Raw genomic sequence first — 16078 nt, 5'->3', positions numbered from 1 at the left:
GCCATTTTTAGTTTCAAATTTGCCGTTTTCTCTTACTATATTAATTTTTATATAAAGTTATTCTAAATTCAGATTGTTTGCATAAGTCGAGTTTGTGTGGTTCAGTCAATTTCAAATTAGTAAAATTTCGCAGCCTTTTATTATATCGCATTATTTGCTTACAAGAATTATTTGTTTTAATACTAAGGTAACTCTGTAAATATAGATATAAATCATTATTGGATACCCATGGTAAAATAAGGACGAAAGATTTTTATAACTAGATGAGTTTTTCTTCTCTTTAACTGCCATGGACTAAATAATGTTGAATAGAAAATCAAACTTGAGTAGAATTTCCGTTTACAAAAAAAAAAATTTTTAAAAAAACGATCCAGGCGGTTTTTTTTTTTTTTTTTTTTTTTTTTTTTTGTCCTTAATAATAATTTTGACACTCTGAAATAATACCTTTTTAACCTTTTCCTACAAAATCATTATATATATATATATATATATATAATTTAAATTTCAATCAGAAAGCCTATATTTTTTATAAATGATGCAGTTGATACACATTACTTACTTAAATTTCTATCATAATAATTAGCTCTCTAACAAGAATTTTTCCAATAAATAAGAATTACGTGCTTATTAAAAAGGTTCATTTTAATAGAATAAATTATTAGTATGCTGAACAAAACCTAAAACGAATATTATTATTATTATTATTAATATGTTCCCTTTTTAGTTTACTATTATTACTACTTAGTAAGCTTAAATAAATGAATTTAGATTTTTAATTTTGAAATATATGCATAATACCACCTTTATAAATAAAAGATTTTTTGAAAGAATGAGTTAAAAAAAACGTAAAAAGATAGTATCTGAAACCACTTTATTAATGATTTTTACCCGATTAAACTTTCTTTACTTTTATATTCAGTATTTCACAGTTTAGGAAATATTCTGTCTTTGATTAAAGAATATTTAAATGTGTTCAAAAGGCTTTAAAGTTTTAAATTATTTTGTCAAATTAATTTTAAAATTTTTGTATTTGGGGTCCTGAAACCACCTTTCTTGAATAATTCAAGAGAACGTTAGTTATTAATGTGCATCTTTTGAGTTTTATGTTATTTCAGTTCATTATAGTATTCATTACTTAAAAATTCCTTATAAATAAATTAATTAAAAAAATGTATCCTTTTTAACAAAGAGAATAACTTCTAAAATCTGCATGCTTAAGAGCTTTTATAGGGCTAAACCTGGTTTTGAATGTAGCAGCCATTCAATTTACAGGAATTTTTTCAAATAATTGATAAGGTCTAAAAGTAATTCTTTGTTGAAAAGTGTGACTAATTTTACAATATTTTTGCCATAATTAGCAGAACTTCAGTTGTTCATTTCAGATTTCACTTTAAAAAAGGCAGTTGTGGTTATTCAATCCAATCGCATAAAAAGGGAAGAAATCGTTAAAGTTTTGGAAATGCTCGTATATAAAATTTTTCATCGTATATTAACACGAAAATCAAGAAAAGTAAATTTTTTTCTTCAAATAAATAAAAACAAATGTATAATGAATGGATATCCAGCTCCTGTTTAAGTTTGAAAGAAAAAAAAACTTTAATTGTTTTGTTTTTTTACTTTAAATTTTAATGTTGGTAAGTGCATAACAATTTGATTTACTACCGAACCGATGAAAAAAATTCATCCCTTAAAATAAGGTTTTTAAACATGACTGTTTTTTTTTTTTTTTTTTTTTTTTTTCCTCTTGAATGTCATTCCTATTAACACTTGTATCAGCATTTTATTACTTTTAATATATTTTGTACTTTTATATACTGTGTATGTCTTCAAATAACATCTTTGGGAAAAACTGAAATTGCCTTTAAGTTGAAGTTAGCCAATTATAAATTTTTATCTCTTATAGTTGTACCGACATTGATGAAAGTTGCTTGAGAACCAGGTACTATCAAAATTTATTTGTAATGGGCCTGCACTTTCTAAGGCCAACCTTTATTACAGAAGTGTTTTTATTTTATAAATCAAATATGAGAGAATCGGGAAATTTTGATTTTGATTAAAGAAGTTTACACCAATTAATTGATTTTAAACATGAAACAAAACAAAAAATAAGCACAGGTACAGAGATTAAAAAAATATATATCTGTACCTGTAGGCTGCTCTTTAACTTTCCGTACGGCTAGTTTGGGTATTTTATCTAGTTATGTTTTATAAGATGTGTTAACTAAAACTATTGCCTTTAGGTATATGGAATAATCCCAAATGCAATTGCATTTCTTGAAGAGGCCTTGTTTTTCCCACATTGGAGTAGTTCAATACAAGATATGAGAGGATCTTTTATAACTTAAGTATTCGAAATATTTTATTTAGATGATAATCAATATTATTCTTTTGGTAATTCATATAGATCGAGAAAGTACCATATTTTTTTCAAATTAAGTGCATTTTTAACAATTTTGAAATGCAATTATGAAAGGCCTTATTAGTTAGAATTTCTAATTGGGGATGGGAGGGGTTTACATTTCTTCTGTTGTAATTTTAAACATTTATTATTTTTATTTACTAAAAGTTCTTTTCGGTAAGACTTCAAATAATACACACTTATAATACGTAATAATGTGACAATAGTATTGTTTTCATTTTTATTAATTTTAATGCATATATTCCTATTTATATATGTTTAGATTCTCACTTTTTTACAAACTTAAGCACCTGTATTCGTATTTAGAGTACCACATTAGAGAATGAATAAAAATACCGATCGCGCTTTTTTTTTTTTTTTTTTTTTTTAACGCAGTTGATACTTGCAAAGCTTTAAGCTTGTGAAATAATTTTTTTTAGAAACAGCAAGAGAACAAGAGAATTTCTCTTCAGAAGCGATTTTAGACCGTCGAAATAAATGTCGAGAATTTTCAGCGCCGTCCTCAAACATAGAACGAATTGTTTAGATGGTGAGATAAGGAGCGAGGAAAGTTAGATTCTGAATTCGTAGCGGAAATATAAGCCAAACGTTAAATATGGTTTGAAGAACCTTAATTGATGAGTGAATGGAGTTCATTCATATGAAGTAAAAATCACTTGATATCTACGACTGAGTATATCTTCTGAAGTTTTTCCGGTAGTTAAGTTGGGGTTCAGTCTGTTTATAACATATTCCATAGATTGTTTACATTCTGAGTGGTGTTTCTGAGTTATAAAATGTGATATTTTTCGCAAATGATTGCTAAATTATTATACATTTATAAATATATGTTAAATTTTGTTGTATTTTAACGAATGTACGTTTTATTTTTTTTTCTGCGGTAAAATGAACTTCCCTTGCCGTAGCAACTTGTTCTTTAATAACATTCTTGCGATTTTAATTATCATGCAGGATTACTTCATGAAAGTCTTCCTTATCCGAGATAATTACTTTAGATTAGAAACTTACTAGAACTGGCTTATATATAATATTTTAAAAATTAGCATTTCATTTTAAATCGAAATAAAATAAAACTGCTTTTTAGAATGGCTGAATTTTCTGTTTTTTTATTTGGGATAGTATATTTTTTTTCCAACCAAGTTCTGTTTATAATGCAATGCTTTGTCAATGACAATGTTCTAAATTTCTGTTCTATTTGAAAATATTTAATATAATTGAAAATAGAATTTTTTTTCCCTGATATTTTGACTTTAGAATATTTTGAAAGCATTAAACTTGATCTAATTTCTATAGCTATCAATATTTAATTTTTAATTGTTTGATTAAGATTCTAAAAACAAAACAATTAAGCTAAGTAAAATCATTCCATTGCATGTCATTTTATTATTATCACGAAAACTCCCTCAAAGATTCAGAAGAATAAGGATTTATTTTGGAAAAAAAAAATTTCAATTTATAATCAGCATGCATAACATTGTAGAGTTCAGCAGTGAATTAAAATAGCTTGAAATAACATCTATGTATAAGTTTGTTTTGTATGCAATCAAATATGCTTTTTTATTTTCTTTTATGTTTTTATTTCTAGTTCTACTTATAATCATTATATACCATAGGTCTAGTAAAAGCAAGCATTCTCTAGAAGTTATGGAACATTTAAATAATCCATAACTATATTATCTATAAATAATTTTATGAAAAACACAATTATTATTCTCAACAACATAATGTAATTAATAATTTTAAAATATATAGCTATATGCATAATCTTTCTCATATTGAGTTTAGTGTAACCAAATTTTCAATTTGCAGAAAGTATACAAATATGTAAAGTGACTAGTTATATTTTTTATATCAAAGTATGAAAAATTAATAACATGTGTACGGGACTCTTGACATCATAATGTTAACATTTCATATGCAGTATTAAAATATATAATCAGTTTTCACCTTTTATAATATTTATAGTAGCTATAACCATGCATATCATAACCAGTTAACCATATAATTCATAAAATCAGAACTATAACTACTAATTTATTGATTTTTGTTGTTAGTAAACTTGATTACTAAGTACAAAACAATATTCTAAAGCGTAACTAAAATTGAATTACAGGTTGAGGAATTTTCTGAATACTAATTTTAGTATTTTAAATGAAATATTACTTGGATTAATGAAAAGGAATATTTTCATATTTTTCTGATAGAAATATGGTCCTATATTTGCTCCTATTTCATATAGGGGAAAAAAAGGATTAAGCATCAAAATACTAACTATTCGTTTAAATGAACACCAATTAAATTATAAAAACTTTCAAAAGTGTTATGCAGTGTTATCAATTTTATTCCCATAGTTTTAATGAAAAGCTCCATTAACAGGCAGTTTCATTTTATTATTTAATGACTCTCTAAATATGCAATTAAACAATAGATAATTTTATTGAAAATATGAATTTAAGTTGCAGATATGTTTTTTTTTTTCCACCAGTGTATGAGACATTTTTTTTAATACACAGAATGGCTCTCTCTTTAACACCTGAAGATAATTTTAACAATAACATTCATCCACCTGTAAGTGGAAAATATGTCTTGTCTCAATGGCCAAATTCTTTTTTTATCCCTGAAACACTGAAATTTCCTCAGTGTCATCTCCTAATTTCTCTTAATTTTTTAAAAATGTATTTCTTGGCATAAAGCAATATTCTGGAACTTTTTTTATTCGCTCAAATTATTTTTTACCTAATAGAAAAATTATCCTAACCAGCTACATTTTTGATCACAGAGTAATTAAAGTTTTCAACCTTTTTTTTTTATGTAACAGATTTTTTAAATGTAATATAGTAGTAGATTCTAAAATATTTTGTTTTTTAACATCAAGATTATGTTTATTTAGTAATGCGAAAGCATCGTACTTGGTGAATGGAGTTGTACTTTCAATTTTAAATGTTGTCTGAGTGTTACTTTCGCATTTATACATATCTTTCGTTTGATATATCATTGTAAAAAAATTTATTGCAGCTTTTTTCACTTGCAAAACTTGCAAAAAGCGCAAATTTTAATTAGATTCTTTATTTTATCAAAAGTTGCTCATGAGTTAAGTAGATACTATAATTACATGGATGGTAAAAGTAATAGTAGCAATTTCCAGCAAAAATGCATTCTAAAATTCATAATTGTCAAAATGCATTAGCTTAATTTTGAAATCCCCCCAATTTGTTTTGTTTTAATATAATTAGTCATTTAATATAATTAGTTATAATAGAATTAGTCATCAGTCTAGTATTCCCTAGGCTAGAACAGTTTCTAATGAATTTACCTTTGGAGTTTTCTTTCTCGGAAAATATGGAGGGGGGGCGGGCGTGGCCTAGTAGTACCCGATTCCACCGAAGAACCGTAGTGTAAACGGGCCTGGTGCATGCTAAATCCATCCTCCAAACGATATCCTGATGGTGTGGTGTGGAAGCCTGGAGAGGGGCGTGTCAGCTCAGGTATCATCCTCGTCATCTAACCGCGGTTTAAGATTACGAAGTCCGTCCTTAAGATTTGATTGGATTGGATTCGTGGATTTTAATGACGCAAGATCCAGTTCTGACTATACTGCGTACGTAAAAATTAAATAAATGTCAATATGTATTGTGATTAAAATGTTGGCATGAGGCCTTTTAAAGGGAAACAATATGTTTAAATTACATCATGATAAAATATTAGATGAAATGGTAAATACCAACAGCTTCTAAAAATTTAAAAATGTTTTGATGGGGGTGCTCACCCATCAACTTTCGCATTTCCAGCGATGAGCAGTTAAGAAATTGTATCCGATGAAATCTAAAATCAGGACATTCAATTAAAACTGTTATAACCACGTAGTTTAAGAGGAATATTGGACAACAAGAACGTTTCATGGACACCAATACAAATAGGATGAAAATTGTTGATGAGATTTTTAATGTCTTGAAGTTTAGACCGAAGGCCGCGACAATTCCATGAAAGGAAGGTACCCATTAAGAAAAAAGTTTTAGTAAAGGGTATAATTGAAGTTGATGGAGTTGCATTAGCGTCGCAACTCATTTTTAATTTTTCATCCTCTTCCTCTGATGGGTGAAGGGAGATGAGTTCAGGAGTTTTTAAATGATCACCAAAAATTGACATGAAGTCCTGTTGGACAACATCCTTATTTGCTAAACCTAGAGTGACAGAGTTCTTAACGGCAGGTTTTCTAAATGTTGTCAGTAAGTCATGTTTTGTTAAGCCTCGCTTTGAAAGTCTAAGTGTCAAAGAAGTTTGTGATTTAGATCTAGATTTACACCTACAGACATTAGATGGCCCAGAAGTATCATTTGTGTCACATTCCGAATTTTAGGATTGTGCTTGAATGGGCAGTTTTTTTCTATTTGAATGTTTTGATTGGCAACAATTGGGAGATTCTTTATAATGATTGATGCATAACTTGAATCTTCTGTAGGAATTTGAGATATAACCTTGGGTCTCGCTTCAGGATACGAGATGTTTTATTTAAATTTGACTGCAACTATTTTCTTCTCTAGCTGCCGACGTGGACAAAGTCGAGAATAAGCAGTGTGGTCTCCATTGCAGTTAATGCACTTTTCAGCTGCAGGATACTGCTGGCCATTATGACCCTTTTCTGCACAGCGGGCGCAAGTCAGAGTCCCGCGGCAGTTCATTTTAGAATGACCAAACTGTTGATATTAAACAGTGTAGAGGGTTTGGAATATATGGCAAATTTATGTATTATTATTAAATTTATATATCCTGTTTTAATTGATTCAGGTAATTTGGGGCTGTTGAAAGTAAGAACGTAGTGCTTTGTATTAAGGAGTTGTCCATCCCGCCGAATGATAAACTGGCGTACATGAGTTACCCATTGGTATTTTAATTCATTGGTTATAACTTCGAGAAGGTCATTGAATAATTCCCCACAAGTTATTACTCCTTTTGAGGAATTCAAATACTTATGAGGACTAGCGTTTACAGGGATTGTTGCCAAAGCTTTCAATTTCATAATTTTCTGGGATCGCTGAACGGTTTGGTGTTTTTTTGGCGCTAGAGCCATATTTGGCTGTGCTGCGCCAAACAAATGGTGGGATTAAAGAGCAAAATATAAAAACACATATGCTAAAATGTAAAAGAAGGTATCAATATTAATAAATGTGAAGTATGTACAATGTTAAATTTATTTAGGGAAACATTGCTGCGAGAAAAAAGAAACAATAAATCCAGGTAAAATGTCAAAACATGACATTAAAAAGTTCTATATATAGAAATAAAAGCGAATGGTTTTTAAAAATGTAAAGATATTTGGGTGGTATTTCTCACCCACCAGGTCTTTCAAAGTTAATGGTGATGACTTGTGATAAAATGTGATTTATGGTAAAATCCATATGACATGCAGGCCACTTTGGTGCCGCCTCGCCAAACATGAGATGTTTATGCATGTAGCGAGTATGCCCTATACGGAGGCGATTCAATTTGACATCAACCTCGCGTATAGGGCGATTAGGCCACAGTCCAATAATTGGTTTGACAGAATGAAGTTTATTCTGGATGTGCAGATCCCAAGTGTTTTGCCAGGTAAAATGGATGTGTTTATTGAAGACCTTCCTAACATCACTGTATGGAAGACCTTGGTTCAAGGGCGACACTGCAGATTTTGCAGCAGAATCCACCAATTCGTTACCATAAATGCCTACATGACTGGGGACCCAACAAAATAAGATTTGAAAATCCTTATTTTGCAAGATGTGCAAAGTGAACATAATTTGTACAGCAATTGGATGGATTTGATGATTGTGGTAGTGGGAGGGTGCCTTTAACAAACTCCCGCTATCAGCGTAAATAATGAATTTACGCTATGAGGAAAGCGAAATTTTCTATAAAAATGGCTACCAATTCAGTAGTAAAAACTGAGTAACTGTTGTGAAGACGGTGGCTCAGTGTATCAGATGGAAGTATTATTCCACAACCAACATAGCCATCTGATTTCGAGCCATCCGTGAAAACAGGCACAAAAGATATCGATATCGATGCTGTAGAAAGAACTGTTTCAAGATAATATGAGAAGTCGAGGATTTATCGAATCCTCTGAAAGGATTAAGAAATGTAAATTGCGGAATATCCCAAGGTGGAAATCTAAAAGGGTCAACTGGTTTAATATGAATATCGTTCAGGTTCGAGTCATGCAGGAGCATTTTGACTGTTTCGCAGAATGGTAGAATATGAGAAGGACGGGCATTATAGAGGCGACGTAGGCCAACTGATAGTGATATTTCTCTTAATGGGTGTTTTAGAACAGATTGTCCGCTCTGTTTTATTCAGAACACAGTTTCTTACGTCTTAAACAAAGGGGTAGCTGGTGGCAAATAACGTAGAGGCTTTCTATTGAGGAAGTACAAAACGCACCAGAGCAAATGTGCAAAGCAGAATGATGGACGGTATCCAGTAGCCGCAAAACAGATGTGCGGGCGGAGCCATGTACCATACACCCGTAATCGATTCGGAAAAGAATAACTGCTTGATAGATGCGAAGAAGGGAGATGTTCTGGAGAGTACCTTTAAAATGTTTAAGGACTTCTCACACTTCTTCCGCAGGTGTAAAATATGCGGAAGGAAGGTGAGCTTTTGATCGAGAATCACTCCCAAAAACCGTATTTCTTTCACAACAGGAATGGAAACGTTTCTAATTTGAATGTTAGGATCCTGATGAATGTTTCTTTTACGGCAAAAGTGCACACAGCGACTATTCCACGGCGAGATATTGTGTCCATTGTTATTGCACCAAGCCACCAATTTGTCCACAGCATTTTGCATTTGTCACTCTATTATATTCATATTACTACCTATCATACTACCTTGGCATGAGATCTGCAGATCGTCAACATAAGGTGTTCCAGTAACAGATGAAGGCAAATGATTCAAAATCTGGCTGAGATGAACAATACAAAGTGTTACACTGAGGATACTTCCTTGGGGAACTCCCTCAGTTTGAATAAAATGATTGAAATAAAAATTGCCAACTCGAACACGAAAGGTGCGATGTCTTAAAAAGTTTTGTAAAAATATAGGTAAGTTACCCCTAAAACCTAGGTCAAAAAATGTATTAAGCATGCCCCATGCACGGTCATATGCTTTTTCTATATTGAGAAATGTGGAGACAAGATGATTCCTCCTCACAAAGACATTTCTTATTTGTGTTTCCAATAATACAAGGTTATCGAAAGTGGATCGACCTCTAAGAAAACTACTCTGCATAGGGGAGATGTTTCCCTATTTCTCCAATTCATATATAAGACGAGCATTGACCATCCGTTCAAATATTTTACAGAGGCAGTTTGTAAGGACAATCGGTCTATAATTCAGAGGAATACATGGCTCTTTGCCTGGTTTCAATATTGGAATCACAATAGATTCACGCCATTGTGAAGGGTATTTCTGTTCCGTCCAGATTCTATTAAATAACAGCAACAGATTGGTAAGAGATGTCATATTTAAATGGCGAAGCATATTGTAAGTTATTCCATCTGGCCCGGGGCTGGTATTTTTGGTTTTAGACAAGGCCATTTCCAGTTCAAATATCCTAAATTCACAGTTGTATGAAAAAGTGGTTTGGGATTAAAACCGCAAAGGCAACCGTTCCGTGCGATTTTTAACTGCCTGAAATGTCGGACTATAAGAATCTATTGCGGAAACTTGTGCGAATGCTTGGCCGAGAATGTCAGCCACATCGGTTGGTGCAAAATGTATGACATTTACTGTTTTTAAAATAGGAACAGAAGTTTTATGATAAATCCCATTAGCAGCCTTTACTTTTTTCCATAAAAGTTTAGTGGAAGTAGAGGATGTGATGGAGGAAATAAAATTAATACATGATTATCTCTGACTTCGACGCCGAATGCGCCGTGCTTTTGCCTTGGCTCTTTTGAAAGCAATGAAGTTCTCTGTCGTTGGGTATCTTCGAAATAGATTCCATAGTCTTTTCTAGTTTTTAAAACTGTCGCGACAGGCTTCGTTCCACCACGGTCTACGAAATTTTCTTACAAGTGGGGAAGTCATCGGGATACTGTTATTTGCTACGTTCATTATGGTTTCAGCGACGAGCTGTATTTCTTCCGAAATATCAGGAGTATTGACCATAGTCTCAGTGATGTCTGCCAATTGCGAAAAAGCATTCCAGTCTGTCCGCTGGAAAAAGAAACGCGGAGGACAAAGAGTCGCACCATCGCTTTCAGTACGGGAGACGATAATAGGAAAATGGTCGCTATTATGCATATCGGTACTGATATTAAAAGTCAACAACGGCAGAAGTTCAGGAGAACATATGGCTAGGTCTAGACTGTGGAAAGTACGTGTAGGTTCGTGAAAGTATGCTTGCTCGTCATTATTGAACAGACAGATGCAGTTATTAGAAATGAACTGTTCGATCTGCCGCCCACAAGAGTTTGTATTATCCGAACCCCACAAAGTATTATGTTCATTGAAGTCGCTGAGTACAATAAAGGGCTTCGGAAGCTGGTCCACCAGGTTGCCACGATCTTGTTGACGAATTACATCATGAGGCGGTAAATAGATGCTACAGACTGTGACTCAAGTTCGTACATGAACTTAAACAGCCACAGCCTGCAGACATGTATGCAATTTTAGAGGTGACTAGGATAGAGATTTGAAGAAAAGAATTGTGTGATCCTGTGTCTGCATCTTTCCGAACACATTTGTATCCTCGTAATTTGATGGTAATGTTGGGTGTCAAGAATATTTCTTAAACACCAAAACAGATGGGATGAAATTTTTTAAAATTGATTTAATTTCATGAAGTTTGGAACGAATGCCACAACAATTCCATGAGACGAAGGTACCCATTACGAGAGAGCTTTAGAGGAGGAAAGAGATTGAGCATTTGTTGTGGTTGCAGGATCTTCGCAACTCATATCGAATCTTCTTTCTTAGATGGATGGAACTTGAAATCGGGGTTGTTAGATGTGTCACCAAAAAGGACGTTAAGTCCTTATAGAATACACCCTGATTCGTCAACCCCAAGGTAGGGATGACGAATATTTTCAGAGCGGTTATTACGTAACCAATATCAAAAAGTCACAAATACAAGTGATCAATACTTTTCAAAGAGGGGTGTGATTCAAATCCTTCATACGATCTTACTGATGATATTTCGATTACAAGTTCTGGATCACGATAGAAATTAACAATCGATACGATATCACTGAAATTTGCCGGAGCGGTGACGATACGATCTGTCCAATGGAAGCTCTCGAAAGAAATCTGTGATTGGATTGAAAAGGGAACGGACCGGTTATTGGAATTATCGTATCGTATCATTGAATTGCATATCACTGAAATTTATCGCAGCGGTGATTTCACCGGAAAGTGCGAGGCTTCACTGGAAAGTGCGAAGTCACCGATATTCGTATTTGATGATGCACTATTCCATACAGATCATTTTTTATTGCTCGTGACATGATTGACTTTGATTACATGTACTCTGTTTACTGCTGGCGCCATCTATTGGTAGAATATAGGACTAAAGTAAACATTTTAAAGAAATGACATATATTTTTAACTCATCTTTTCCAGAAAATGGTTCACTCTAATAAATAAATTAAATAAATAGTTTTGAGAAAAAAAATTAAATTTAAGAAGTAAGCTGAAACAGATAAATTAATTCAATCACACGTTAATTAAATTAGTAAATTAAGTATTAATTACAATTAATAAATTTTATATTTAATATTAAGTAATAATTTTTAATTAATAATTTGATTGAAATAACAGATATTTGGAACGCATATTTAAAAATAACAATAGCAATATTATTTGTTATTCAAAAAATCGTGGATTATGCATCTCTACCCCAAGGCGACTGAATTTCGTGAAGCAGATTTTCGAAGCTTCGCAGATAGATCTTTTTGTGAAATACCACGTTTAGCCAATTTTAAAGTAATTGAGTTTTTCGTTTTTTTCAACCGGACTTTTTTTTGTTGAAATATCTACTTGAGTAGATTCTTGAACACTTTTTATTGAGTGATCAGAATCAGATTCCAATGTCTTTTCAGGAAGTTTCATTTTTGTTTCTTTCTTACAATTGGTACAAAAACATTTAGTGCAAAAGGAGTTTTGTGCCATGGCAGCATAACTTACACCGGGAGTAGGGGTCTGAGTCTGAATCCTACGCCTAGCTTCAGGATAAGTTAAATTCTCTTTTATTTTTATTGATATCACCTTTTTCTCCAAGTTCCAGCGTGGGCAAGATCGAGCATACAATGGATGATCACCACCACAGTTCACGCACTTTTCTTGTGCTCTATATTGCTGCCTATCATGCCCTTTTTCGGTACAACGGGCACATGTGAGTGTCCCGCGGCAATTAACTTTTGAATGACCAAAGCGCTGACACTGGAAGCATCTCAATGGATTTGGTATGTACTGGCGAACTGGTAATTTGATATTGCCTGCATATATAGATTCGGGTAATTTAGGACTGTGGAAAGTAAGTATATAATGCTTGGTTGGAAGCAATTGACCATTGCGCCGAATTGTTATCTGGCGACATTGCGTCACGCTTTGTGGCTGCATTTCAGAGGACATTTCTTCTATAGAGACATTAAATAGTTCTCCGCAGGTAATGACACCTTTGGAGAAATTTAGAATGTATGCGGATTCACAGTAACAGGAATATGTACGAGAGCTTTTAAGTTCATAATTTGTTGTGCTTGTTTTTTGGTACTGATTTCTAATAATAAATCACCAGATCGCATTTTCGGAATCGTCGGGACATGACCGACTGTAGCTGCTATTGCCTTTTGTACAAGGAACGGTGGAACAGAAGAAAAGGTTTCTTGTTTATCTGATATTCGTTTGATAATAAAAAAAACTAGTCAAAATATTGGATATTGTTTTGAGGATAGTAAACTTTATGCCCACTGAAGGGAGAATGGTTTTTAGGTCCCATATGATAGGAAAAGTAATTCGGGCCCGATTGCACCGCCCACCACGGAGCCCAATAAGGGAAGGCAGCCACCGTCTCTGGACATTTCCAACCTCGGCGCTTACCTTAGTGCTAATCGGTACCTATACGCTGGGAGTTACCGCCGGGGACAGTGACCCCTTAACGCCAAGCCCAAGGAGTAACCCCTTCGCTTGATCCCTAGCAGACTAACCCCTCGTGTGGTTTGGTACCGGTCGATTGATACACCGGGGACCACAATGCACCCACCGCCCGTCTAATGGGTCACCACGCACGGCCAGCACGTGGGGTTTTTGGCTGTCCATGAGAAGCAAGAAGCAAACAGAGCGGCAACAGCTTCTCATGGAAAGCTCCCTCGCTTGCTGTCGAGGGAAAGGAAAAACACAGCAGAAAGCATAAGGTATAGAAGAGAGTGGACTGAAAGGGAGTCAAGATCCCTGGGTACCTCGGGATTGGGACACCTGTACTCACCTATAGTAGGTGAGCCCCTGAATGGGGGATTGCTGACCGGAGTTTACCTCAACCAGCAGATCACCAGATCGAAGTTTGCGGATATTACTAACTTCTCCAACTCAACTAAGAAATGCTTTTTCAATCAAAAATGGTGACACTGTGTTAAAATTTTCATTTTTATCGGAAATACGGTCTACAATAAAAGAATAATCAAAATATTTTTCTATAGATTGATTTTGAATTTTATGATGCCCACTGAAGGGACCTTTTTTGGACGGGCCCATGCAAAGAGAAAACGTTATTCGGATCCCGAAAGCACCGCCAACCACCAAGTCCGACAAGGGAAGGCTCTGGACAAGGAACAACTGGCTCTGGACTTTCTCAGGCTCAGCACTTACCTTGATGCTAACAAAGTTCCTGGAGATGGCTCTAAGTGTAAAAAGCCATCTCCAGGAGCTTTGATCAACCTTAACGCCAAGCCCCAGAGAATGACCTTTTCTCTTGATCCCTAGCAGATTAACATAATAGTTAGGATACCAGCTGATTGATACACCGGGGATCACAGTGTACCACCCGTCTAATGGGTCGCCACGCATGGCCAACACGTTGGGTTTTTGGCTGTCCGTGAAAAGCAAGAAACAAACGGAGTGGCGACAGCTTCTTATGGAGAGCTCCCTCGCTTGCCGTCGAGGGAAGGAAGAAAAACAGCAGATAGCAGCAGACTAAGGGGAGGGGAATCTGAAAGGAAGACTAGATCACTAGGGTACCTCGGGGTCGTGAAGCCCATCACATGAAAAGAAGGTGTGCCCCTGTGGGGGAGGTCCGTCCCAAAATAGCTCTGGTGTTACTTTAAAATGGGACGTTAATATAACTAAACTTCTCTGAAAATATACAGAAATGAGTATTTTGTCTATGTATAATAAAATAAAAGTTGGCTTTGATTTATGATCTGCATTTCTCCACTGATAAAAATTATAAATTTGAACTTGTGTTTAATAATTTTATGGAAGTAAAATTATAATCTGATGATAATTGATCAATTTAATTCTGGCATATGGTGCTCTGGTTTTTTCGAAGATCTTAAAGGATCATAGTAGCATTAAAAAATCAATTTATTTCTACTATTACTTAGTTCCCCCCCCCCTGATTTGTTAAGATTTTTAGATGATACTGAATAAAGATTATTTCAGAACACTGATGTACAAATTTATAAATAAAGAACTAATAAATTAAGACAAACTAATTTTGGAAAAGTAATTTAATAATAAATTTAAGTAACATTTATTATTAATTCCTAAAACGTTAGTGTTATTCAGATTAGAGACTAACTCTAATTTTGCAAACGAACAACTAGAAACTTATTCAGCAAGGAAAGCGATCTTAAATGATTTGAAAAAGAAATCAAAATCAATATTTCTAAGCCAAAAGTAGAGAAATAATGAAAAAAAAAAAAAAAATCCAAAATCCATAAGATTTGTTGTGCGATACGAAATCTCACATGATTTGTCTCTTAATCCCGTAAACAGACCTTATCATTACGGACAGATAATGAGGATTGCGAAGAAACCTGGCGCACAAGTTGTTTGGTAATTGTCACGTGAGCATGAGTTGCGTAAAATAGAAAATTTTATCTGCAATGTGTTTTGTTGTGTTAAAATATAATTTGCATTTTTTCTTGCAATTATTAATTCCTTACTAAGTCCCATCCCACTTACGCGTTTTTATAAGCCCTTCAGGGAGGGCTGGCCCCCTATATGGGATAAGAAGCTTCTGGTATGAAGATTAAATCTCGTTTTCCTATTAGGTGCGATAATGGTAATGATGTTCTATGTTCCCATTGCCAATGATGGGTCGTACCTCTGTGTGAGGGGGTCGGTTCATGTTCTGCTTTTAACAGGGTTGCTACGGCACCGGGAGAACAAGGAAAACACGGAATTTAAAAATCGTCTTAAAAAAACCTGGGAAATGCAGAAGACTTTGTAAATTTCTATAAAAACAAGGCAATTAAGTTTCTTGGTTGTTTTTTTCCATTTAAAAAATACCAATCTCTAAAGATTGCAAGAATAAAAGATCGAAATTATAACTTTTAAAAATAAAACAATACCATCCGTGACTGTGTAATGCGGAGACTCGCCCCTTTTCTTTCTCCCCCTCTTTTCTGTATAGATCATTCCAATTTCGATTTGCGAGACAGTTGTTCTTTTCACATGAGATTCCCG

The sequence above is a fragment of the Argiope bruennichi genome, chromosome X2, assembly GCF_947563725.1.
Source record: "Argiope bruennichi chromosome X2, qqArgBrue1.1, whole genome shotgun sequence".
NCBI lineage: Eukaryota > Metazoa > Arthropoda > Arachnida > Araneae > Araneidae > Argiope > Argiope bruennichi.
This window is presented reverse-complemented; position numbering follows the sequence as displayed.